The sequence below is a fragment of the Hemiscyllium ocellatum genome, chromosome 29, assembly GCF_020745735.1.
Source record: "Hemiscyllium ocellatum isolate sHemOce1 chromosome 29, sHemOce1.pat.X.cur, whole genome shotgun sequence".
NCBI classification, from domain to species: domain Eukaryota; kingdom Metazoa; phylum Chordata; class Chondrichthyes; order Orectolobiformes; family Hemiscylliidae; genus Hemiscyllium; species Hemiscyllium ocellatum.
Window position 1 is genome coordinate 55,525,839 of NC_083429.1, and position 26,003 is coordinate 55,551,841.

The window sequence follows — 26,003 nt, forward strand, 5'->3', positions numbered from 1 at the left end:
CGCCAGAACACATCCACTGTGCCTAATTTTATTCCAAACTGCTTAAGAGCCAAAATAAAACTTAAAATGTGATGATTCCAGCTTTGTAGGAAACACAGCAGTCAATCTGCACATAGCACGATCCACTAAATTACTCTGGCTGAGGAGTAAAGAACAGCGAGGTCACCACGGGGAGCTCTACCTCACATAATACCATGAAATGTTTATCTCTACCTCAGAGGATGGATGGGGCAGCTGATTCAGATCTCATCAGAGAGATAACACTTCTGACAGTACAGCAGTACTGCATAGCTGGTGTCAACCTGAAACATGAGTTCAAGTCCCTGGGGTAGCTCCTGAACCTGCAATCTTCTGATTTAAAAGTTTTTCTTTATTTGAATGAACATTAGGCTTTAAAACTAAACCACTGAAATCCAGGGCCCTATTGGCAAAACAGTAACAGAAAAAACCGGAAACATTCAGCAGGTCAGCCGGTCAGTTAATGTTTCTAGTTTAAGAGTTCTGCGGAAGTCTTAGAAATATGGAACTGACTAGGTGAGTTTCAATGTCTCCATGGAAACTGCCTGACCGCTTAACTGTTCCAAATTCTTCGGTATCTGTGTTTTGATTTCCAGTAGTTATAGTGTGTTGTTTCACTTGGTGACAATACAGTGACACAGCTGCTGCCTGTCTTGACACTGTGCACTTTCTGCCCTGAGCTGAGTTTCATGTATGAGCCAATACAAGGAACTTCAAATCTTCCACACTTCAGATACCACATCCCCTCATTTAAGAGATTGCAGCCTAAAAGGTTGTTTTTATTAATTCACAGGATCTAAGTGTCACTGAGGTTTTGCCCATCCCTAATTGCCCAGAGCACAGTTGAGAGGCAACTACATTGTTGTAGGTTGGCTTCACAGAATGGGTGAAGATGTCAGATCTCCCTCTCTAAAACACATTGGTGAATAAGATGGGTTTTACAATTATCAGCAATGGTCACAGGATTGCCATTAGGTGTTTTTTTAAATTGATAAACAAATTGCTACAAGTAGCAGCTCAGGAATGTAAAAAAGCAGAAAGAGCACTGGGCTTCATTTCTAAGGAGTCAGAGTCAGAAAAGCAATGCAATCATATTAAATTCTTCCCGAAGCTCAGTACTTGCAGCACTGTACACAATTCTAGTATCCACATTAGAGGCGTTATTGCACTGAAAACCATGGAACATCAGGGCAGGAAACTTTGCTGCAGCTGTACAGGGCTTCAGTGAGCCCTCTCCTTATTTGAAAAAAAGATATAATTACGTAAGAAGTGATTTAGAGAAGAATGCCTCGGCTCCTTCCTGGAATGAAGGGTGTATTGTATGAAGATTAGTTAGGCAACTTGGGTGTGGACCCATTGGAGATGAAAGACAGATGATCTTTTGAAATGTATCAATCAGGGGAGAGTCGATTGTGGAGAAAACAGGAGGATGTCTCATTTTATGGGAGAGGTAGAACTAGGGAACACGGTTTAAAAACAGGTTTTCTTTTGCAGATAGAGGTGAAGAGATTACTTTTCCCTCAGAGGTTGTTAGTCTGTGGAATTCTGTTCCTCAGAAAGCCGTGGAGACGGTGTCACTGAAGCTATTCAAGGCAGTCAGATTAAATTGTTGATAAACGAGGGAGTCACCGATAATTGGGCATGGATATGAAAGTGGAACTGATGCCACAATTGGTTTAGTTATCATCTTTTATCAAATGACAGAGCAATCTCAAATGGCCAAATGACCTGCTGCTCTGAAATTCTAGATTCCTGTGGTATATCTTGATTTATCTGAAGGACATCCCAGTGAGTGAGTGACATTTGATATTTAAGACTCAGAGATATACAGCATGGAAACACACCCTTTGGTCTTACACAGCCATGCTGACCAGATATCCTAACCCAATCTAGTCCCATTTGCCAGCACTTGGCCCATATCCCTCTAGGTCTTTCCTATTTATATACCCATCCAAATGCCTTTTAAATGTTGCAATTGTACCAGCCTTCACCACTCCCTCTGGCAGCTCATTCCATACACGTACCACCCTCTGCATGAAAAACTTGCCCCTTAGGCCACTTTTAATTTTTTTCCCTCTCATCCTAAACCAATGCCCTCTAGTTCTAGACTCCCTCACCCCAGGGAAAGGATCTTGTCTATTTATCCTATCCACACCCCTCATGATTTTATAAACCTTCTATAAACCCCTCAGCCTCCGACGCTCCAGGGAAAACAGCCCCAGCCTGTTCAGCCTCTCCCTGTAGCTCAAATCCTCCAACCCTGGCAACATCCTTGCAAATCTTTTCTGAACCCTTTCAAGTTTCACAACATTTTTCCAATAGGAAGGAGACCAGAATTGCACACAATATTCCAACAGTGGCCTAACCAATGTCCTGTACAGCTGCAACATGACCTCCCAACTCCTGTACTCAATACTCTTGCAAACCAGTTTTCTTTTGAATCCAGTCAATTCACTAAAACAAGCAAAGTCATCATTTCTCCTGTGGAAGCAGAGTCTATTTATTTAACACAGAAGTGACTAAGAAAGCAAATTTTTGGTAACTTTTCACAAACACAGTACACCTTAAAGTGCCATACAGCTAATGAAGTACTTTCAGAAGTGTGGTCATTGTTATCACGTAGGAAACAATGAAAGCCAGTTTGCACAGAGCATTATTTGTGATTCTGTCAGGTTAGGGCTGGCACACCACAGAAGGCTGCTTTTCTTGTAAAATACCTTTTACATCCACCCAAACAAGTAAATGGAGCTCAAAGTTTGTGAGAAGATTTGTAGCTCGGGTGCTTGTTGTTGTGGTTCTGTTCGCCGAGCTGGGAATTTGTGTTGCAGACGTTTCGTCCCCTGTCTAGGTGACATCCTCAGTGCTTGGGAGCCTCCAGTGAAGAGCTTCTGTGATCTTTCCTCCGGCATTTGTAGTGGTTTAAATCTGCCGCTTCCGGTTGTCAGTTCCAGCTGTCCGCTGCAGTGGTCGGTATATTGGGTCCATGTGCTTATTGATTGAATCTGTGGATGAGTGTCATGCCTCTAGGAATTCCCTGGCTGTTCTCTGTTTGGCTTGTCCTATAATAGTAGTATTGTCCCAGTCAAATTCATGTTGCTTGTCATCTGCGTGTGTGGCTACTAAGGATAGCTGGTCGTGTCATTTCGTGGCTAGTTGGTGTTCATGGATGCGGATCATTAGCTGTCTTCCTGTTTGTCCTATGTAGTGTTTTGTGCAGTCTTTGCATGGGATTTTGTACACTACATTGGTTTTGCTCATGCTGGGTATCGGGTCCTTCGTTCTGGTGAGTTGTTGTCTGAGAGTGGCTGTTGGTTTGTGTGCTGTTATGAGTCCTAGTGGTCGCAGCAGTCTGGCTGTCAGTTCGGAAATGCTCCTGATGTATGGTAGTGTGGCTAGTCCTTTGGGTTGTGGCATGTCCTCGTTCCATTGTCAACGAAGGACCCGATACCCAGCATGAGCAAAACCAATGTAGTGTACAAAATCCCATGCAAGGACTGCACAAAACACTACATAGGACAAACAGGAAGACAGCTAACGATCCGCATCCATGAACACCAACTAGCCACGAAACGACACGACCAGCTATCCTTAGTAGCCACACACGCAGATGACAATAAACATAAATGGAGCCTCCGTTTAATGTCTCAAGAGTACTGTACCTCCTCAGTACAGCACTGGGAGTGCCAACAAAGACTAAAGGCTCAATTCTCTGGTATGGACTTGAAAGTCATAACTTCCAGATTCAGAAATTCCAATGCATTTATTGCATAAGCAAGTCCAGATTTAAATACAAGGCTCATTTTGGTTCTTTATCTCATTCCAAGGTCCTCTCCCACATTGCAACATTAACAGATTGGCTAACACACCAATGATAATTGAATTGGCAAATCATTATCATATAAAGAGAAATTTTACAATTAAACCCATAAAGAAATAAAATGCCAGAAACAATTTGCTGAGACAAATAAATTCAGCAGCTGAACTCTGGGTCAAAATCCTGGAACTCCCTTCCTAACAGCTCTGGGCATGTTCCTGATAGCAAGTGCTTTCAGGAACATTAGTGACTGCAGTGGTACAGGAGGCAGTTCACCCCCACCTTCTGTAGATCAATCAGAGAAGGGCAATAAATACCAGCCCAGCCAACAACATCCCACCTCACGAATTAATGGTGAATAATCCTCTCTGACCGCTGCTGGCCTCAAGAGTTTATTGTCCCTGAGCCGAGAGGCTGGGAGTAATTACTGGCAGGTATTACCAACTTCTGTCAGGTCACTTCTAAACCTGCTGTGCTTCAGTAAAACCAGTCCCAGCATTTCTTTATAATTCAAACCTTCCATACCCGGCAACATCCTGATAAATCTCTTCTGAACCCTCTCCAGCTTGATAATATCCTTCCTGTAACTGGGCGACTGGAACTGGACACAGTATTCTAGGAAGGGCCTCACCAACATCCTGTAAAACCTCAACATGATTCCCAACTCCTATAGTCAAAGGACTGAGCAATGAAGGTAAGTATGTCCAAAGGCCTTTTTAACCATCCCGTCTATATGTGATGCAAACTTCAAAGAATTCAGTACCGGAACCCCTGATCCCTCTGTTGAGTTGGTTTTCCTGCCTTTGAATCACATGATCACAGCATTAAACCTCAATCCAACCCACCCAGGGAGTGGGTTTGCCAACCAGCAGATACTCGTGTCTTATGGGCGTGCGCAACCTCCCCCTATCACGGCTTGTGAGAGCCCGAACAAACTCTCCTGTCATATAGGATTAGATTCTGCTGCTGAGATACATGTTATGACCCATATTTATGTGCAGCCTTTCAGATTGTTCTTCAACTGGAAAAAATTCCCTTGTTTTCCTGGGGCAGATAGCAGAATTACAAAATCTATAGCCAGCGTCAGTGACAGAAACGGTTACTTGGATAATGGGCTCAAGCAAGTTCTGATCAGGATGACAGGCAAGTTCCTGAACCAAACCTGGTCTCTGATCCCACCCCTTACTCAGTGTGGTTTCATAGATCTATTAACCTATAAATAATAGTACAAATGCTGCCAAGTCTATTGTAACGCATTATGGCATTTGTTAATATTTCTGACATTGGTCTCCAACCATTTGGGGAAGGTTCCTGCCACTGCTGTTTCCCTCTATTGAAAAATTCAGAATGATCTTACTTAAAAGATATTGTTACTTCAAAATTCTGTTGGGAAGGGGGATAGAACTGGGCAAGCAGAATGGCTGTAACTTACCAACCAATAGGAGGAGCACTCAGCCAATAGGAGGAGCAATCAACAATGGCTTGGAATTACAGAATGAAATAAGCAAACACTATCAGGAACATTAACTGTCCAGCACAGGACCAACCACATGCTCAGCAGTTTAGAATTATCACCCCACTGGCTACCAGAAACTAAAAAGTTAAAACAAAGAGCCTCTGCTCCAATATCTTCAAAGTTTTGTGGCCAATGATTTCTAAAGCTATACTATGGTGATCTTCAGCTGAGGTCAACAAGGCTAATATCTCATGAGTACAGGTTGGGAAACTAGCAGAATGCATTCTCTACATTTCTTTAATGCCTTTGCCTACTTTTTTCACTCACAGTACACTAATCCAAACAGGAATGCTCACAGCTTCAATCTAATCCCATGCTCAGTCTCTGCACTAGTGAGACAGGAAAGTCATGTTCTGAGGTCACACGATGACTGTAGGAAACTGATCTTGAGAACAGCAAATTCACTCCAAGATAAACCACAAATAATTACTGTAATTAGACTTGGAAGCTTGACCTCACAGCTGAGCATAAAGTGACAGGTCCCCGAGAGGAGAAATTTGCTTATTTTGACCTTGTTCCCAGTGGAATCAGATTCCTCCCTGTACACTGCTCATTCTTTTAATGGTGTGTCTCGATGACAGCTCCAATACAATCTCCCTGCACCATGGTGCTAGACAAGCTTCTGAATCTAAAGATTGTGGATTTCAACCCATAACCAGGCTTACATTCACAGTGCAGTACTGAGCGAACCCTGTGTAGTAGCACTCTGAGTGGGTCAATATTGACAGAAAGTGCTGTCTTATTAAAGAATCAGTACAGATGCAGTGCTGTCTTCTTGGAGGATCAATACTGAGGTGGTGCTGCACTGTCAGACGCACTGACGTTTTGGATGTGATGTGAATTGGTGCCTTCTCAAACGAATACAAAAGTCCCTCTCTGACTCTATTTGAAGATGGGCGAAAGTGAGGACTACAGATGCTGGAGATCAGAGTCAAGATTAGAGTGATGCTGGAAAAACACAGAGGTCAGGCAGCATCCGAGGAGCAGGAAAATCGACATTTCAGGCAAAAGCCTTTCATCATTTGTTGATTTTCCTGCTCCTTGGATGCTGTGTTTTTCCAGCACCACTCTAATCTTGACTCTATTTGAAGATGATCAAGAATCAAATTGCCTAGTCAATGCTTAGTAGTTGTTTCTGGAAGCTTACTGTGTGCAACCTGACTGCTATGTTTCCTGCATTATAATTATGGCAGCTACGTTTCACTTAGTGAATGTAGTGTCACCAAAGTGCTGGAAGTCTGTAGGACTATTCACTCATGAGAGACCACTGGTGGTGGTTTAACCTGATGACCCCCTTGCCTCCAGTGTGGGGAGAGGTTGAGAAAGAAAGTCCTTCACGGTAACCTTAACCATTGTGGGATCTAAACCCATATTCTTGGCGTCACTCTGCATCACAAACCCAGCCATCCAGCCAACTAAGCTAATGACTCCCACAGTTATCTCTGAATCATAAGGTGTTGGCTTAAAATCCCACTCCAGGGACAAAAATCAAGGATTGCATTCGAGTGCAGAACTGTGGAAGTCATAGGTTCCATCTTTTGGATGAGATGTTAAATTGAGATCCTATCCTTCTGTTTAAGTGGGATATGTTAAAGATTCCATGGCACTATTTCTGACAAGATCAGGTGACCTATCCAAAATTCTGGTCAATATTGGGCTCTCAATCAACATCACAAAAAAACAATGATATAGTCATTATCATGTTACTGTTTGTGGGAACATGTTGAGTGCAAATTATCTGCTGTATTTCTATTTTACACTCATGACTATATTTCTAAACAAAAGTACTTCTTTAGCTGTAAAGTGCCTGAAAGAGGAAATGTGTTATATAAATGCAAGTCTTTTCTTCAACTTTCCCTGGTTAATGCAAGGTCATTGCACTCCCGAATTTCAAACCAGTTCTGTGTTGAGTTGAATGTTGAACTTGTCATTGCTTTATTGTATAGGGCAGGTTTGAAACGTATTTTTGGATGTGGAGTAGGCTGGCAGTGTGCCACTCACAAAAGTTAGTATTTTAAACATTTATATTGATTTATTTAAAAATTTTATATTATACTAGCAACACTGACCTCGATATCCTGATGCCCTGCTAGGCTACTACAAGGGCCAGTCAAGGACAAAGTATCCTGGTGAGAGACTGGAATTATGTATAAACCCAGAAAGGGGACTGACCTTAAAAGGACATTAGTGAACCAGTTGATTATAATAATGATCCAATGGTAGCATTATTCCTCTTACTGAATCCAGCATATTTTACAGATTTTTTAAAAAATCTAACCACAAATTCCCAAGCTGCCCTGGTGGAACCTGAAATCCCATTTAGTTGATGATAAATGTTCAGCTCCCACCTCCTCTGGATTACAGCTCCAGCCCCTGCACAGCTTCAGTCTCAGCGGCACTGCCAACAGCAACAGCCCAGCTGGCATTCAGGAGCACAACGAGATTGGCAAGAAGTAGAATGGAAAATCCCAATCTCCCTGTCATCACCATGTCAACACCACGTGCCTCTCAGATAATGATGCAGATTGGTATCAGTCGTCTATGAGGGGAGGGGGACAGAGCTTGGGAGGGAGGCACAGCAAGAAAAACAGATTAGAGAGGGGGAGAGAGGGAGAGAGATACTTATGATACAAAGAGAGATGTGGGAGGAAATCAGGATGGGGCAACATGCTGACTCAGTGGTTCGCACAGCTGCCTCACACCACCAGGGACCTGGGTTCAAGCCCAGCTTTGGGCAACTGTCTGTGTGGAGTTTCTATGTTCTTCTCGGCTCTGCGTGGGTTTTCTCCAGATGCTCTGGTTTCCTTCCACAGTCCAAAGATGTGCAGGTTAGAGTGGATTGGCCAAGTTAAATTGTCCATAGTGTCCAGGGGTGTGTAGGTGTAGATGGGATAGCCATGGAAAACACAGGATTATAAGAAAAAGGTGGAAGGTTGAGTCTGGGTGAGATGCTCTTTGAGGATTGGTGTGGACTCAATGGGCTGAATGGCCTGCTTCCACACTGTAGGGATTCTATGATTCTGTATCAAAAGAAAAAGAGATGGGACCAATAGGCTACCAAAACATGTTACAGCCAATGCCCACAGCAACATTAAATAATGACTGTATAATAATCTGTCTTGTGGGTTGTTAATTGAGGGATAAATATAAACCAGAATAGCAAAGATATCTCCCCTGCTTTTCTTTCAATATTGTTATTAAATCACTTCCATTGACCTGAGAGAATAGACAAGGCCTCAGTTTAGCTTCTCACCAGAAAGATAGAATTACTGACTGAAAGCTTGACTTTTGGGCTGGAGTGGAACTTAAAGCCAGAAAATTTGCAATTAAAAGTGAGAGTGCTACCACTATACGTGTGTGAGAGAGAGAGAGAGAGAGAGTGAGAGAGAGAGACAGTGTGTGTGTGAGTGGGAGAGAGAAAGTGAGTGAGTGAGAGAGACAGACAGAATGAGTGAGAGAGAGACAGTGTGAGAGAGAAAGTGAGTGAGAGAGAGAGACTGACTGTTTTTGTGTGTGAGAGAGAGAAACTTTCTTGAGCAGTCATGCTACATGATTCAAAACATAATCTAAATAGAGAACAAACATTTGACATTTCTGTAAGAATGCACAGTGCTGACCCCTGAAAAGACTGCCAGCATGAAAAACCTCAATAAACCTTCATTTCAGTTCCAACTGTGTGAAGGTAATACAGACAGAGGTGAACTTAGGATAGTGCGAGGCTAATTACAGAATCTCAAAGCATCAAAAAGCAAAATACTGCAGATGCTGGAAATCTGAAATAAACGCAAAACATGCTGGAGAAACTCAGCAGGTCTGTTTTTCTGTCCGTAAATGATGCCAGAGTTAATGTTGAGTCCAATGTGACTCCAGTTCAAATCCTGTCCATACTTGAATTGAAACATTAAGTCTGTTTCTCTGTCCACAGATGCTACCAGACTTGCTGAGTTTCTCCAGCATTCATTAATTAAGTCACACAGTATGTTTAGACCATAAGATATAGGAGCAGAATTAGGCCATTTAGCCCATCAAGCCTACTCCACTATTCAATCATGTTCTGTGATATGCTGAAGAGAATCTTAGAAACCTCCATTCAGCCCGAGGCCATACCCAACCCTGTGAAGAGTATCCCAGCCCAAACCACACACCTCCCCCCGTCCCCAACCTATCCCTGTAACCCTGCATTTTCTCAGGCAAATCCACCTAACCTGCACATCTTTGAACTATGGGAGGAAACCAGAGCATCTGGGCAATAGTTAGAACCTCCTTTCTTGGAGGTGGTTATTGCCCGGCAATTGTGTGACATAGGTTTTACCTGCCACTTTGCAGCCCAACCATGAATGTTGTCCAGTTCTTTCTGTAGGACACAGACTGCTTCTGAGGAGTCATAAATGTCACTATACACTCCCATCATCAGCGACCGTCTGTACCTCTGACCTTCTGATGGAGGGACAGTCAGTGATGGAGTAGCTGAAAGTGGTTGAGTCTAGAATCTGCTGCAATGTCCTTGGGCAGGAGATAAAATTATTCTTAAAGAAATAGTCGAGGAAAGCAGTTGGTGTTCTAATCTCTCTCTATTTTTAGAAACACACTTTTCAGTGGGATAGTAAATAAAAGGATTGGTTTGAATTACAATCAGAGAATTTTTAGCAAGTTAAATTGCAAAACTCCCACTGGAACCACATGAATTCAGCTTAAAATCCTTACAGTTGTTTCAGTAAGCAAGCACCATAACTTTGAAGAATCAGATTACTTTGTACTGCATTCCTGTTCTCCAATTGTTTCCAGAACAACAAGAGTCAACTTTGGTTTGTCTGAGACTGGATGGCATGTTGAATTAGTGGTTTACGTCAGTTGCAGCCAGCTGAGAGAATTAGTGCAGGAACACAGAGGCAGGTGACTGATTACACCAATGATTCACAGGAGTGCAGGATCAAATGCTTTGCTGAAGGAACAGGCACACAAGGGCAGCCTGCAAGGAGAAAATCTATGAAAGGCAATCTGGGACAAAGGGGAACAATCGAGAGAGAAGTAAAAACAGAGGCACAGAGAGAGAGACAGACAGACACACACACACACACACACAGAGTGACAGGGACAGATACAGAGAGAGAGAGAGAGACAGAGACAGCGGGAGAGGAGAGAGGAGACAAAAAGTTGCAAAGAGATGGAAATTAAGAGAAAAGGACAGAGGTAGAGAGACAGGGAAAGATAGACGTAGCGGTATGGAAAATAAAAACCATTTGACTTTCATGACCCACAGACTCTGAACACACTTTAGTTAATGGCTACTTCTTAAAGGCTAGTCACTATTATAATGCAGAAAGTATGGCAGATAATATTCATACAACAATCTCCCATAAGCAGTAATGTGATAATGACTTGATAATTTTATTTTTTGGTTATATCGATTGGTAACTAACTTCCTTGTCCTTTTTCAAAATAGCTCCTTTACATTTACAAAACCAGACAGATTTTTTGGGGGGAAGGGAGGGGTAGGAATGAGAACGAGAGATTGAGGTGGATAAAGACAAACAGATGGGGGGATGAAGAAGAAAGACAAATATGGAGAGAAGGAGGGAAGGCAGAGACACACAGAAAGTGGAGAAAGAGAGTAACTGAGTGGAGACAGGGAGCTGCAATAGGAAGAGATGATACATGCAGGGGGTGAAGTGAAGGAAGACAGCCAGCGTGCGAGAAAGTATCTACATAGAACCGTCTTTGTGAGATAGTTGACTGACACTGGATTTTGAATCAGTTACTGTTGAATTGGTTTGCAGGGGAATGTAGCAGATAATTCATACAGAAATTATGAAAGGAAAGTTTATTAAAGGTAACATCTCAAGGTAGTAACATTATGAAAGACAGATACTGGAATTCTCTATTTCATCATAATGTGTGCAACATTGGTACCAAACTATCAGCAGAATATTGAGGGTCAGACGGAGTTTGTGAAACTGCCATTTATGTGGAAACCCAAATCAAAAATCGTCTTAAAATTGTTTACTTTGTTTGCACAGTGCAGATTACATTGCAATATGAGTAAGTGTTTAAAATAGATGAGGCAGATAGATTCTTTCCAGCAGTTGAAAGAAATACAAGAAAGCTGCTGATTTGATTAAATATACAAGATTTAGAATAGAAGAGACAAGATTTCACACAGAGGTGTGAGGTTGTGAAATTCACTCTAATGATCAGACAGAAACTATGTTAACATTTGAGATTAGATTTTGGGGAGAGTTGAGAGAAAATGAATTATGGGAATTAGGTAGGGCAACATGATGACATTTATTTGCTTATGGACTGAAATGACTGAATGGCCTGTTTCCTTGATGCTTTGATGCATAACTGCAGGATAACTATGAAGAATCAATTTCTCCAAGTCAGGAGGATTGGATGCAAAGCTACATTGCAGTGTACTGTCCTGTATCAGCAGCTCAGTGGAGTATTCTATCAGGGCATTCTAGAGTCATAAAGCAGCAAAGGGCAGGGTTACTGTTGAACCCAGCAAAACAAGTCACCATGGAATGATTAAAAGGAGGCCATTCAATCCAACGTTCCTTTACTAGATCTTTAAAAAAGTCATCCACTCTGTCTTTCTCTAAATTCTTCTTTTTTGAATATTTATTAGTTCCCAATGAATCTACTTACTTTTTTTCAGGCAGCAATTTAACATCATAACAATTTAGTATGTTTTAAAAATTCTTTTCGCCTACCTCCTGGTACTTTTGTCAATCACCTTAAACCTGTTTCTGCCTGGTTACTGACCAGCCTGTCACTGAAAACAGTTTCTTCTCATTACCTCTGTCAAACCTCCTGAGTTTATATTTAGCTCAATCAAATCTTCCCACAATGTTGTCTGTTTTAAGGAAACCATTCACAGCTTCTGTAATTCCTCTTCAGTACTTACAACATTGAAACGTGTTTTAATAAACAGGACAAATATTCTCTTCTTTCCCCTAGTGATATATTCAGGAGATTGAAGGCTTTGTGATGTGGTGGTGGTATCCAAACCTCTGAATCAGGATTTGGAGATGCCGGTGTTGGACTGGGGTGTACAAAGTTAAAAATCACACCACACCAGGTTATAGTCCAACAGGTTTAATTGGAAGCACACTAGCTTTCGGAGCGATGCTCCTTCATCAGGTGATAGTGACAGTCAGACAATCACCTGATGAAGGAGCGTCGCTCCGAAAGCTAGTGTGCTTCCAATTAAACCTGTTGGACTATAACCTGGTGTGATGTGATTTTTAACTCTGAACCAGGAAGTCTGGGTTCAAGTCCTGCCTGTTCTAGTCATATGATATCTCTGAACAGGTTGATTAGAAGACATCTATGTTCAGGGGATTCGATTATAAGGGATGTCAGTGATTAAAAGGAACCGTTGGCACAAAAGGGGTCATCATTTCTCCCTTATCCCCCGCATCCTAAATTGCAGCTTCATGCACGTGGTTACTGGTTTATTATTCTCTTATTGAAAATAAGCATTTACATTAATTACAAAATATATCCTAAAACAAGAAGTTACAAATAAAAATAATAATAAAAATATAATTTGAATGCTATGCTGCCACTGTGTGGTGTGTCACACAAAGTTTAAACAGTAAGTATTGACAACTTATTACAAAGTGTAAGGATCACAGCTCAGGTCAGCTTTGTTCTTAACTGGAGGAAGGAATTACAACAGATTCTGCAGGGTGGAATGACTGTGCATATAACCATTGGGAATACACAACTGAGGAAGCATTGCACAAATCAAAGAGAGAACCACAGGTGCCCAAGGAGAACAGAAGCCATACTCAATGTTACTTGTTCAGTACTTTACACTGGGACCATATGTACAATGAGTTCACTGTAGCTCGCTTCGCTTACTGTGCTTCGCTGACAGCCCCATTGTCTGGAGCACTGTGCTGGGAGGGCCACACTGTAAACAATACCATGTGAGAACACAGTGTTACACAATGTAAACTTTGGCAGGGTCTCCTAAAAAACAGACACTAAAACTTTGTATCACCTTCTCCCATCAAAAGCTTGGACAAGTCTCAGGATTTCATCTTGTGTCTGCCCTCATTTGGAAACACCAAGCAAGAGACAGCCAGCAGTTCAGAATCTCATCTGTAAGACTTGAGGGAAGGGTGTTGACAGTGCCATCTTCGAAACAGACACTGCTGAAATGTTCACCAGCTTACACCTGGAAGGCAGAGGCCAACATAACCACGTATTACATAACTGTGTAATTTGTGTATTCTCACCTTCTGACTTACAGGGTGTGGCTTCAAGTCCCACTCCAGAACCTGAACACAAAATCCAGTGACAATCTCAGTGCAGTATTGAGAGAGTGCTACACTGTCAGAGGGTCAGTGCTGAGGGAGTCCTGCAATGATGGTTGGGTGGTACTGATGGAATGTCACATTGTTGGAGGTGCTGTCTCTTGGATGGGATATAAAACCAAGTCCCCCTCTGCCCATGAGGTCGATTGCATTATTTTGAAGACCAGAAGGTGAATTCTCCTTACCAGTAAGACCATAAAAGAGAAAAGGAGTAAGCCATTTGGTCCCTCACACTTGCTCCACCATCCAATAGCATCACGACTGATCCTCAAATCCACCTGCCTGCATTTTCCCCCATAACCCTCAATTCCTCTACTGATCAAGAACTAATCATCTCAGCTTTAAATGTACACAAGGGCTGTGCCTCCACACGCTCTCTATGACAAGGAGTTCCAAAGACTCTCAATCCTCGGAGAAGAAATTCCTCCCCATCTCAGTCTGACCCCAATATTCTGACACTATATGCCCTGGTTCTAGACTCTCCCTGAGGGGAAACATCCTCTCAGCGTTGACCCTGTCAAGCCCCTGAAGAATCCAATATATTTCAATGAGATCACCTCCCGTTCTTCTCAACTCCAGTGAGTCCCAGCTTGCTCAGCTTTTGCTCATAAGACAATTCTCCCAAAGAGGAGATCATCCCTGTGAACCTGCTCTGAACTGCCACGTAGATGTTCTTCTATATTGAAACCAGAACTGATCAGTTGCAAAGAATTCCCTACTCTTATACTCCAACCCCCCCTGAAATGAGGGCCAATATTCCATGACCCTTCCTGATTACCTGCTGCCCGTTTGCTGGGTTTTGTGCACAAACCCCCACCAAACCCCCACCCCACCCCCCGCCAAGTCCCTTCGTGTTGCAAATTTCTGCAGTTTTTTTCCTCATTAGGATATGTTGTTCTTCTTTTCTCCCTTCAAACATGAACAACTTCACATTTTCCCACATTACACTTTGTTTGCCAACCTTTTTGCCCATTTGCTGAACCTATCAATATCTCTCGAAGCTGTTTGTACCCTCTCACAAACTTGCCTTTCCACCCATTTTTGTGTCATCTGCAAATGCGTCACTTCCTTTCTCCAAGTGATTAATATATATTGTAAACAGTTGCAGTCCCAACACTGATCCCCGTGTAACCCCACTGGTTACAGGTTACCAATACCTCACTTGTTGCTTCAGGTCCATTAGCCAATTCTCTGTCCATGCCAAAGATACCTCCAACTTTATCTGATGACTTAACATTTTTTGAAAACCTTGTCAAACTCCTGGCCATTATTTTTCCAATCATCACTGAATTCATATTACTTGTTCATAAGCATGTTAGATGTGGGATCTTGCTGTGCATACAATTTACAAGACTGTGAAAACTTTTTTAACATAGTGACCTGTCAATCTGATAAAACAAGTACTATGGAGTGGAGTAAGAGAATCTCTTGCAGAGACAGTTGAAGGAACAACAATGGATGGGACGAAGGGATATAGATGAATGTGAGGGAGAAAAGACCTTTCCTCATATCAATAGTCTTGGTGCCCATCCTCACTTTGCATCAGTCAACCTCCTGCTTCCTCAAACTGTGAGACTGAGCTCTGGGGAGGTGTCCGACGGAGCTTCAAGCTGCTGAAGCTTCTCCCTCCTCATGGTACTCCTCTCTGGTCAGGTCAATAGATCTTTCTGTAAAAATTACATCTACAGTTCCTCCAAAACAACTCATTCCCCTACAATCCTCCGCCCTCACCTCAAACCATTATGCCTTCATCACCATCCTCCCATCCTCCTAGGCCCTTACCCTATCATTCATCTCAGTCCTTACTCCTCCCAATCTCTGACCATCCAAATGCCACACTCCCACCCAACTCCTTAGCCCAAACCTTCCCATGCTCCCACAAGCAACCCTTACCCCGTACACATCCCCAAACCATACACCTTCTCAACCCCCAGCTCAAACCTCAGTCACTGAAACCCTGATGGAAAGGTTAAAGCTCTTGATTGACCAAAGGCTCTTTGGAAAGCAACACTTCCATTATTCAAAGAATCACTTCAGCACTGGACATTCTTGAGCCAAGGTCACACTGAAGCCATGTGACTACTTATCACGTCCACTATGTCAGAGCAAAGTTATCCAACTGTCAAGTGATAGTAAAATTCCATTCCATGAGGGGCTGGTTTGGGAACAGGAAAGATTCCTGGAATCTTGCCATTCAAGCAGGAAGCGAGTGCAGATTAGCCTCCTCCTCTCCTCTCAGGCTCACCTTCTTTAGCCAATGTGAAGAGATGTAAACTCTGTTGAGGCTACAACAGATCAATAACCATTAATCATTAGGAGACCTTGACAGCCAGGACCTGAACACTAGGTGTACAGTGAGAGCTACCTGAGAGACTGTATAAGGACCTCCTCATTGATAGCTAACATAGGGATTTTACTGCATTGTCTCTTCTCCCAATAAACACCTTTCACAGAATCCTCATGTTCCCGGGACTTATTTCCACCCTGGCTAAGGTATTGCATCTCTCTCTTTCTTGGCTGAGGTCAGAACGTTGTGGGATCGAATCCTGCTACAAAGACTGGAGTACATCATTAAAGCTGATCCCCTAATGTAGTTTAGAGGAAATGGCATGTTGTAGGGTGTCTACCTGCCTCGTTCAACTCATATCCACCTGCCTGTCTTCCGACATAGCCAAACACTTGCTGCAAGCTTGATTTATTTATATTCATCCATGGAATATGGGCATCACTAATTAGGATGGTATTTATTTCCCAGCCCTAATTACTCTGGAAAAGGTGATGGAAAGCTAAAATAAAACATAGAACTGAAGATGTTGGAAATCTGAAACAAAAACAGAAAGTGCTGGAGAAACTCAGCAGATCTGGCAGCATCTGTGGAGAGGGAAACAGTGAACATTTTGAATTCAGTGACTCTTTGTTAGAATGGTGCTGGTGTGCTGTCTGCGTTCACTGCAGTGAGGTATTGGGACATCCCCAACGCTGTGAGGGAAGGAGTACGCCTCAACAACTGACTTCCCTCGCTGAGTAAAGTGGAGAAATAGCCTACTTGCAATTTACTGCGTTCGACTAGACCTCATCTGGTGCCTCTCATCTGTGGCAGGAGCAAGGCATTCTGTACCTTATACTGTGCTCACAGTCTGTAACTAATGGTCTACTAACTGCAATGTATTCAGTCTGCGATGATGAAATATAGACTGGTCCCTTGGACCCTGTACAAGATGGAGAAGATACCAAGCATTTGTGATGGCAAGGAGGGGTCCGTCTACCTTGGGTACACTGTTATGTTTTTGTCTTCAAGTACAGAACAGCATGTACCAAGGCTGAGCACTGACTCATTATACTGAGTGTAGGCCAGGTAACCAGGAGACCACTGCATGCCTTCATTACCTCAAAGTGTAGGGAGAAAAATAATTCTGCTATAAATAAGATGGAAATATACAGAGCAGGCATATATTACAGGAGAAAGACTTCATAATTAGCAAATAACAATGGGGCCTTTGACAGCAGTTTTAAGTAGATTAGCTTGAGGGAACCATGGCAATCCAAATTCATTTCAGAAAGGCATCTTCACCCTTTTCTACTTACTCCTTTCCCTGTTCCCAACCTCCAACCATGAAGGTGCTGACTCTCATTGGGGTACAGGGTACCCCCACCATACACACACTCACTGGGGTACAAGGTCCCTCTCCACCCCACACACACACACACTCTCACTGGGATATAGGGTCTCTCTCTCACACTCACACACACACTTATTGGGGTACCCCCACCACACACATACACACTCACTGGGGTACAAGGTCCCTCCCCAGCACACACACACACACACTCTCAGTGGGATATAGGGTCACACACACACACACACACACACACACACACTCCAAATGGTCATTCTTCATCCGTGTGCACAGACAATGAGCGTCCATCCACGGTTGAAATTGCAGCAGATATTGTACTGTCAAACCCAGTCTGACCCTTCCTTCTTTATCCAATGGTGCATAAGAGCAATAACCTTGGCATGGCTTCAACAAAAAGATTAAGGTTACAAACTGTAAAATACACAGAATACCTTATTCCGTTTCTATTCTCGCCAACGGAATCATTACCAATCACTAAGCAACTTCTAAATCACCCCCACCCATGTTACCCTTCATGATCTCCCAGGGTACTGACATCTACATGCTTCCCAAAGACACGTATTCCAGTCATAATCAGCCAAATCACTTCACCACATCTCAACCCTTCCACTGTCAATGGTTTCACCCTCTTTGCCCAATATCCAGTCTTGAATGAACTGCTATCAAACATTGTAAGAATGAAGCCATTGTCTATGATGCCGGCCCACTCTCCCAGGACCATTCTCAATTTTCTGTTTAACACTGAACTGTTTTCTATCGCAAAACTCTCTGGAAACTGCTCACTTAGATGTTGGTAACATTGCCCATCATTCTACAGCCACCTCCCATGTGATTTCAACAAATATTTTACATAAATCACAGTTCATTCAAAGATTCTGGTGACGGGATCATCACGTCACACTCAACCTCTGACAGTGCAGCTTATTACGGGCCCACTGACACTGCAGCATTCACTCACTACTACACTGGAGCATCAGCCTTGAATGCATCTTGTTTGTACCATCGTCTTACCCACAGGTGGCAGCACTGCACATTGTGCCCCACTGATATTTATGAACATATTCATGTGAATTCTTCAACCTTGATCTCAATATTTTTCCCAATGTGAAATGTTGCACATTACCTTTCAGAGCACATTACTTCTCATCACAATGAGACATGGCATTAAGCCAGAATGGGTCAGGAGCTGGTCTCAGAACATAGATGTAGGAGCAAAATGAGGCCATTCAGCCGATCCAGTCAGCTCTGTCTTCGATCAATCTGATGCGTTTCCTAATTCCATCCTCCTGCCTTCTCCCTGTAACCCTTGATCCTCTTACTCATCAAGAACCTTTCTATCTCTCTCTTAAATACACTCAATGACTTGGCCTCCACAGCGCTCTGCAGCAATGAGTTCCACAGATTCATCACTCTCTGCCTGAAGAAATTCCTTCTTCTCTCAGTTCTAAAGGATCATCCCTTTACTGTGAGGCTGTGCCCTTGGGTCCTAGTAGAAATATCATCTCCTCATTCACTTTATCCAGACCACTCAGTATTCTGTAAACTTCAATCAGAGTCATCCTCAATCTCTCCTCAAATCACACGAATCATTCACGTAACCCAGCTCTGAAACTAGTACATCCTTTCTTAAATACGGACCCCAAAACTGCTCACAATATTCCAAATGTGGTCTGATTACTGTCTTATACAGCCTCTTATATTCTAGCCCTTTTGAAATAAATGCAATTACCTTCCTAACCACCAACCAAACTGCAGGTTAACCTAAAGAGAATCCTGAACCAGAACTCCCAGGTCACTTTGCATTTCAGATTTTGAAAATAGACAATGGCTCTATTCTTCCAGCCAGAATGCATAACCTCAGCTTTGCTACATTATATTTCATCTGCCACTTCTTTATCCACTCTCCTAACATATCACTGTCCTTCTGCAGCCTCCCCCTTAACACTACCTACCCCTCCACCTACCTTGTGTCATCACCATAATTAGCAACAACATCCTCAGTTCCTTCATCCAGATCGTTAACTTATAACGAGAATAGTTACTGACCCCTGTGGTACATCACCAGTCACTAGCTGCCATCCCCTTTATCCACCTTCTCTGCCTTCTGCCAGTCAGTTAATCCTCTATCCAAGACAATACTTGCTCCTAACATCCTGGGCTCTTACCTTCTTTAGCAGCCTCCTGTGCAGCACCATGACAAAGGCCTTCTGAAAATCCAAATAGATCATGTCCATGAGCTCTCCTTAGTCTAATATGCTTGTTATCTCCACAAAGATTCTAACAGATTTATCAGCCATGATCTCTCCTTGATGAAGACCTGTTTTACCTTGCACTTGCAAGTTCTCCCGATCTCATCCTTAATAATGGACTCTAAAATCTTACAATGACCAAGGTCAGATTAACTGGCCGACAATCGCCTCTCTTCTCAAACATGGGTGTTATATTAATCATTTTCCAGTCCTCTGGAACCCTCCTTGCCTCCAGTGATTCCTGGAATATCACCACTAATGTCTCCACAATCTCCTCAGCTATCTCTTTCAGAACTCTGGGGTGTAGTCCATCTGGTCCGTGTGATTTATTAACCTTTAGACTTTGTAGCTTCTCCTTAGTGATGGCCACCACACTCATCTCTGCCCCCTTACTCTCAAAGTCCTTTTATGTTGTTGGTGAAACCTGATGTACAGCACGTATTCAGCTCCTGTGCCATTCCTTTGGTCAGTTTTGGCCAGTTTTGCCTCTCTCTTACCTTTCAGATATCTAAAATAACTTTTGCAATCTTCTATTATGAGCTAACTTATTCTTAAATGTCATCTTCTTCCCACCCTCACCCCAATGCTCTTTAAGTTATCTTCTGCTGGTTTTTAATGGCTTCCCAATCCTCTAGCTTCCCACAAATCTTCACCAGATTGTCTTCCTGACTTTATGCCTTCTCCGATTTCCCATGTCAGCCACGGTTCCTTCATTCTCCCCTCAGAAAGTTACTTCTTCCTTGGGATGAATGTCTGTTGTTCCTCATGAATTACCTCCAGAAACTCCTGCCATTGCTGCTCCACCACCTTCCCTGCTGGGCTCCCCTTCCAATCAACTCTGGCCAGCTCCTCCCTCATGTCTTTGTAGTTAGCTTTACTCAATTGTAATACCATTAGACCTGATTCAAGCTTCTCTCTCAAACTGCCAGGTGAGTGTATCACGTTATGGTCACTGACCCCTAGGCCTGGACATCATTCCCAATCAGATCTTTTTCTCTTTGTGGTTCCCCACACGCTCAGGCTCTATAATCCCTTCTTGCTATCCATGTAATTTTATTTTTGAACAGGAAGTGTACTTCACCTCCCCCTCCCACTTGGGTTTTGACGCCATTCACATTGAATTAAGTTACTGACATTCTATAGGCAGGGAAAGCCAACCCTGCATTAAGGCAAGGGTTAATAAATAACAAGGAACTATGGACTCTGCACAGCTGACAGAAATAGAAACACATTAAAGAAAGTCTCATCTCATCCCTTCACAATAGCAGTGCAATAAACACTTATACTACTACTGACACACACACACACACACACACACACACACACACACACACACACACACACACACACACACACCCCGCCGCGGAATGTCTAACTCAGCTGATATTCTCACCACAGGTATCAGTAATTATACAGTCACAGAGATATACAGCATGAAAACAGACCCTTCAGTCTAACTCGTCCATGCCAACCAGATATCCTAACCTAATCTAGTCCCCTTTGCCAACATTTGACCCATAACCCTCTAAACCCTTCCTGTTCATTTACCCATCCAGATGCCTTTTAAATACTGCAATTGTACTAGCCTCCACCACCTCCTTTCACCTTAAACCTATGCCCTCTAGTTCTGGACACCCCCACCCTGAGGAAAAGACCTTGTCTATTTATCCTATCCATGCCCCTCATGATTTTATAAACCTCTATAAGGTCACCCCTCAGCCTCCGACACTCCAGGGAAAACAGCCCCAGCCTGTTCAGCCTCTCCCTGTAGCTCAAACCCTCCAACCCTGACAACATCCTTGTAAATCTTTTCTGAACCCTTTGAAATTTCACAACATCTTTCTGATAGGAAGGAGACCAGAATTGCACGCAATATTCTAATAGTAGCCTCACAAATATCCTGTAATATTCTCATGATCCGAATAATCCCAATCACCCCAAAACAAAGACAGAAATAGAGTTAACATTGAGTCTAATATGACTTTTCAGAACTGAATATTTAACACAAAATATTAACTTTTGTTCTCTCTCCACAGATGCTGGCACACCTGGTGTGTTTCTGTCTTCCATTTCAGATTCCCAGCATTTGTATGTTTCCGTGAGTGAGGGAGGGAGTGAATGAGTGAGGGAGGGAGTGAATGAGTGAGGGAGGGAGTGAATGAGTGAGGGAGGGAGTGAGGGAGAGAGGGAGTCAGCAGGGTTGGGGGAGGTTGGGGGAGGTTGGTGGGGTTGATATGTTTGGGTGGTCTGTGTCTATATATGTGTATGAGACAGGGGTATCCATGTTGGTTATCAATGTCATCGGGGAAGAATCTTTACGCAGGTCTTTCCTCCCTCCCTCGACAACCATTCTCAGTCTCTCAGCTCTAAGTGAGAAGGAAACAGTTTGTAAAATTTCACTTGTCAGATCACCAGCTTGGAGAAAGAAATGCATATTTCTCAATAGCCGAGAGGAAACTTTCCATTGGTTTGTGACTCACTCAGCTCCCACCGTGTCAAATACCATCCCTTTCATCAGTCAAACGTGACTAAATCTTTCTACTTGGAAATACTTTTGTTTTGCAAAGATATTTAAAATAGAAATGACTGCGTTCCTGATGCCACATACCAGAGACTCAATGGTGTACTTCAAGCTTCTTCCCCTAATGTTCAGTGTGTGTAAACAAACAAGTTTACTGTAACATTTTCAATGGTTAAAATGACTCCTTATTAAGGGCCATCATTCTCCCTGTCGGCCCTTTGCTAGGGGAACAGCACTGATATATCCTTTACTGTTTCTACAGTGTCTTAGGGGCAGATATTACAGCTCAGAAGGAGGCTAATCCTCCACAGAAGGAAGCACATCGGCTTCCGAGCAGCTTTCCGCTGACCATTCCAACTGACCATCCTGTTTCCCTTGGTATTTCCCATGTCACAGCCCGAAAAGAGCCCAATAAATTCCTTTTGAAGTCATTAATTATTTCTGCTTCAACCACTCTCTATTACCACTGGCTGCATCACCCTAAGTATAACCCCTGGTCCGTTTACCATCAGCTGATTGGAACAGTTTTGTTTTGTCTGCCTTATCTAGACCTGTGATAAACTTGGATACCTGTCTCAAACCTTCTACACCAAAACGTGTGGCACTGGAAAAGCCCAGCTGGCCGGGCAGCATCGACGGTTGGCGCATCAGGAATGTGGGGGAGGGCTTATACCCAAAACGTTGACTCTCCTGCTCCTTGGGTGCTGCCTGCCTGGCTGGGTTTCTCCAGCACCACACTTTTTGACTCTGTTCGTTAGCGTCCTCAGTCCTCACTTGCTCCAAAGTTAATCTTCTATTCACCAGGTTCTCCAAACTAACGATGTCACTAAAACCCCTTACCCTGGAACCATTCTGGTAAACCCTTACTGGAAGTTCAGAAAGGATCTGAAATAACTCCACAGAGGCCAGTATCCATCACCAAGGCCCCCTTTATTTACATGGGGAAAGTCTCTGACACTGATCCAGCTCCCTCAGAGCCAGCTCTCATTGTGAACAGATTCTCTGACACTCCTGTTCTTATCTGTCAGCCCAGTGCTCCCTGATCAGACCAGATTAACAGCCCCAATCAGGGAACTCATATTCTATGAGGTCCACCTGACTGATCACATTCCAATCACTGCAGGACACTCTCACATTCCCAGCAACCCAGAAGTGTGAATCACTGAAGGTCAGTTGTAATTGGGTTAACTTTTGTGAAAATTAACCAAATATTTAGGTGAATTGGTCATACTAAATTGCCATAGCATGCAGAGATGGGTAGGTTAGGTGCATTAGTCAGAAGTAAGTATACATTAGGAGAATGGGTCTGGGTGGGTTACTCTTTGGAAGGTCAGTGTGGATTAGTTGGGCCAAAGGGCCTGTTTCCACACTGTAGGGATTCTCATTCTAATTTCCTTCTCCCTTATCATACGTAAGGTTATCTCTGAACTAATCTTGGGGTATCTGTCCCCTTGCCTGTCATGTGACAGGAACCAGGATTATGAATGGGCCCAGTTTGAAGGGGTGATATCCCAGACACCATCCCCTTATAGAGAGATGCACTGGACGGTGATCTGGGGAAGGTTTCACATCCCATCTCCAGTTTTGACCACATATTGAAAATTCACAGAACTTGAGGAGGCCCCTCAAGCTCACTAACCTGTATCACAAATCCATTTTCCTGCTTTTGCCAAATGCAGGGAAGTTATGCTGAATCTTTACAGCCCTCTCTGGTTAGGCTGCAGCTACAGGATCAGAGGTCTCAGGTTCGAGTCACACACTTTCAAAAGGCTATCGCTTCAGAGGTTAGTAAGAGCAATTGTCGTTGCTTTGGAGTCACATGGAGATCACATCAGATAAGGAAGACAGGTTTCCTTTCCTAAAGGACACTTGTGAACTAGATAAGTATTGCTAAGAGTCCAACAATTTGCTAATCATTATTATAGTGATTAGCTGTAAATACAAGATTAATTTAGTTGAACAAATTAAAATGCCTCATCTACGACTACGAGCGTGCGTGTGTGTGTGTGAGAGAGAGAGTGTGAGAGAGATAGAGAGAGACACACAGAGAGAGAGCGAGGAAGACAGGTTCAATCCAGTGTCTACCTGAATGAAAACGTTTTTGGATTTGTGCAGGAATGATGCAGTTTATTGAATTTCTCGTGGTTTGTTCTGTGTGTTTTGAGGTTTTCTGGTAAATTGAGTTTAGAGCTGAATGGTGAACAAAGAGAAGTGATTCGGGTCACTGAACACTCTTCAGCTGAAAGCAGCCCAGACTGATAGCTGTTGGGAAGGATCAACGTCAGGCTCCACACAGCCAGGAGCAAGCAGAAAGTCAGTCAGGCAACCCACCACTACACCAGATTACTTCATACGGCTACCACAGCCAAAATAAAACAAGTATAACCATTAACAGAGGAAATTGATGCTTTTAATTTTCTTCAACGTAACAGAGATTGGGAGAGGAGATTAGAAAGAAAACAATTTCCAGAAAGATCCTGGAGACAAGCTCAGAATAACTGTCCAATGACACTAACTGGAAGAGGAACAGGTCAAGAGGGAGGGAGCTAGATTAACATCAACAGAGTTACAGTCAGTCAGATAGTGTATGGGGGGGTTACTGAGTGACTGTGACATCGTGGTGGATTATCATTAATAGAAATACAGTCATAAAGGTGCTCAGATCTGAACAGACTGGTGAGGCTGAATGGCCTCCTGTTCCTAGGTGACCAACACAGCAACAATACACAACCTCACAGGACACAAACATCACTGTACTGTTTACCCTCGTACTCAAGTTAATACCAGGGTCGTGCTGTGACCTTGTCGTGTCCTGCAAGTCAAACTCATATCCTTATCCACTACACTAATGAGATATTGTGGCTGTTTTAGGTTCACTTGAGATTGTTGAGAGCTATGGTTGGATGTTTAATTCATTTTTGGTTGTTGCTAGCAGATGACTGAGTGCCTGGAATGCAGAACGGGACCGACGAAACCAGGTTAGATGGATTACTGTTGGCCCAGGGCTAACAGTCCCAGGCGCTGTCACTCCTGTAGGGTAGCTGGGGAGCCATCTGCTGTTCAGTGAGTAGCATTATCATCTCAGAAGGTTCCCACGCCAGAGACTTGACACATAATGCAATATGACATCCTGGCTCAATACTGAGGGAGTGCCGCACTGTCAGAGGGTCAGCACTGAAGGAGTGCTGCACTGTCGGAGGGTCAGTACTGAGGGAGTACCGCACTGTCAGAGGGTCAGCACTGAGGGAGTGCCACACTGTCAGAGGGTCAGTGCTGAGGGAGTACCGCACTGTCAGAGGGTCAGCACTGAGGGAGTACCACACTGTCAGAGGGTCAGCACTGAGAGAGCGTCATAATGTCAGAGGGTCAGTGTTGAGGGAGCACCGCTCTGTTGTAGGGTCAGTGCTGAGGGAGTACCACATGGGCCAACATCTTCTGCCTATCTCCAAGGTTCTTTCTTTCTGGTATCAATTGTTTCCCTGGATTACAGCTATCTGAGTAACGCTGCGATGGTTACATCCCTGCACACACAAGCAACATTTCAATGGGATTGCTTATGTTTGAGGCTCATCAGCTACAAGAGAAAATCTCTCACCAGGAGTTGCTTCTACAAACTGTTTCCCAAAACATTGCTATTGTGTCAGGACGGGACGCCAGTTTCACAGTGAACCTTTCATCCACAACACAGCACATACCTACATGTGCATTACACGCACCTCACATATCACCAGGTCATCTCTTCCCAGCTTATTACACAGAACAAAGAACAGAATCTTATTTTGTAAACTTGTAAAATGGCATCATCTCCTATCCCCACCTCTTCCTGTAAGCTGCTGATATATTTCACAGCTCCTTGTTACTTACACAGTGAGTTACGATGATCTTGAACTTGCTGCCTATAAGAATGGTGGAAGTTAATT

At 43.3% G+C, this 26,003-nt stretch overlaps 1 protein-coding gene across 2 annotated transcripts in view; it reads right to left on the bottom strand.

Annotated features, from left to right (window-relative positions):
- The window catches only part of LOC132829551 (ubiquitin carboxyl-terminal hydrolase 2-like), a 95,864-nt gene that overhangs the window by 31,613 nt on the left and 38,248 nt on the right, over positions 1 to 26,003 (bottom strand). The window lies entirely within an intron of this gene.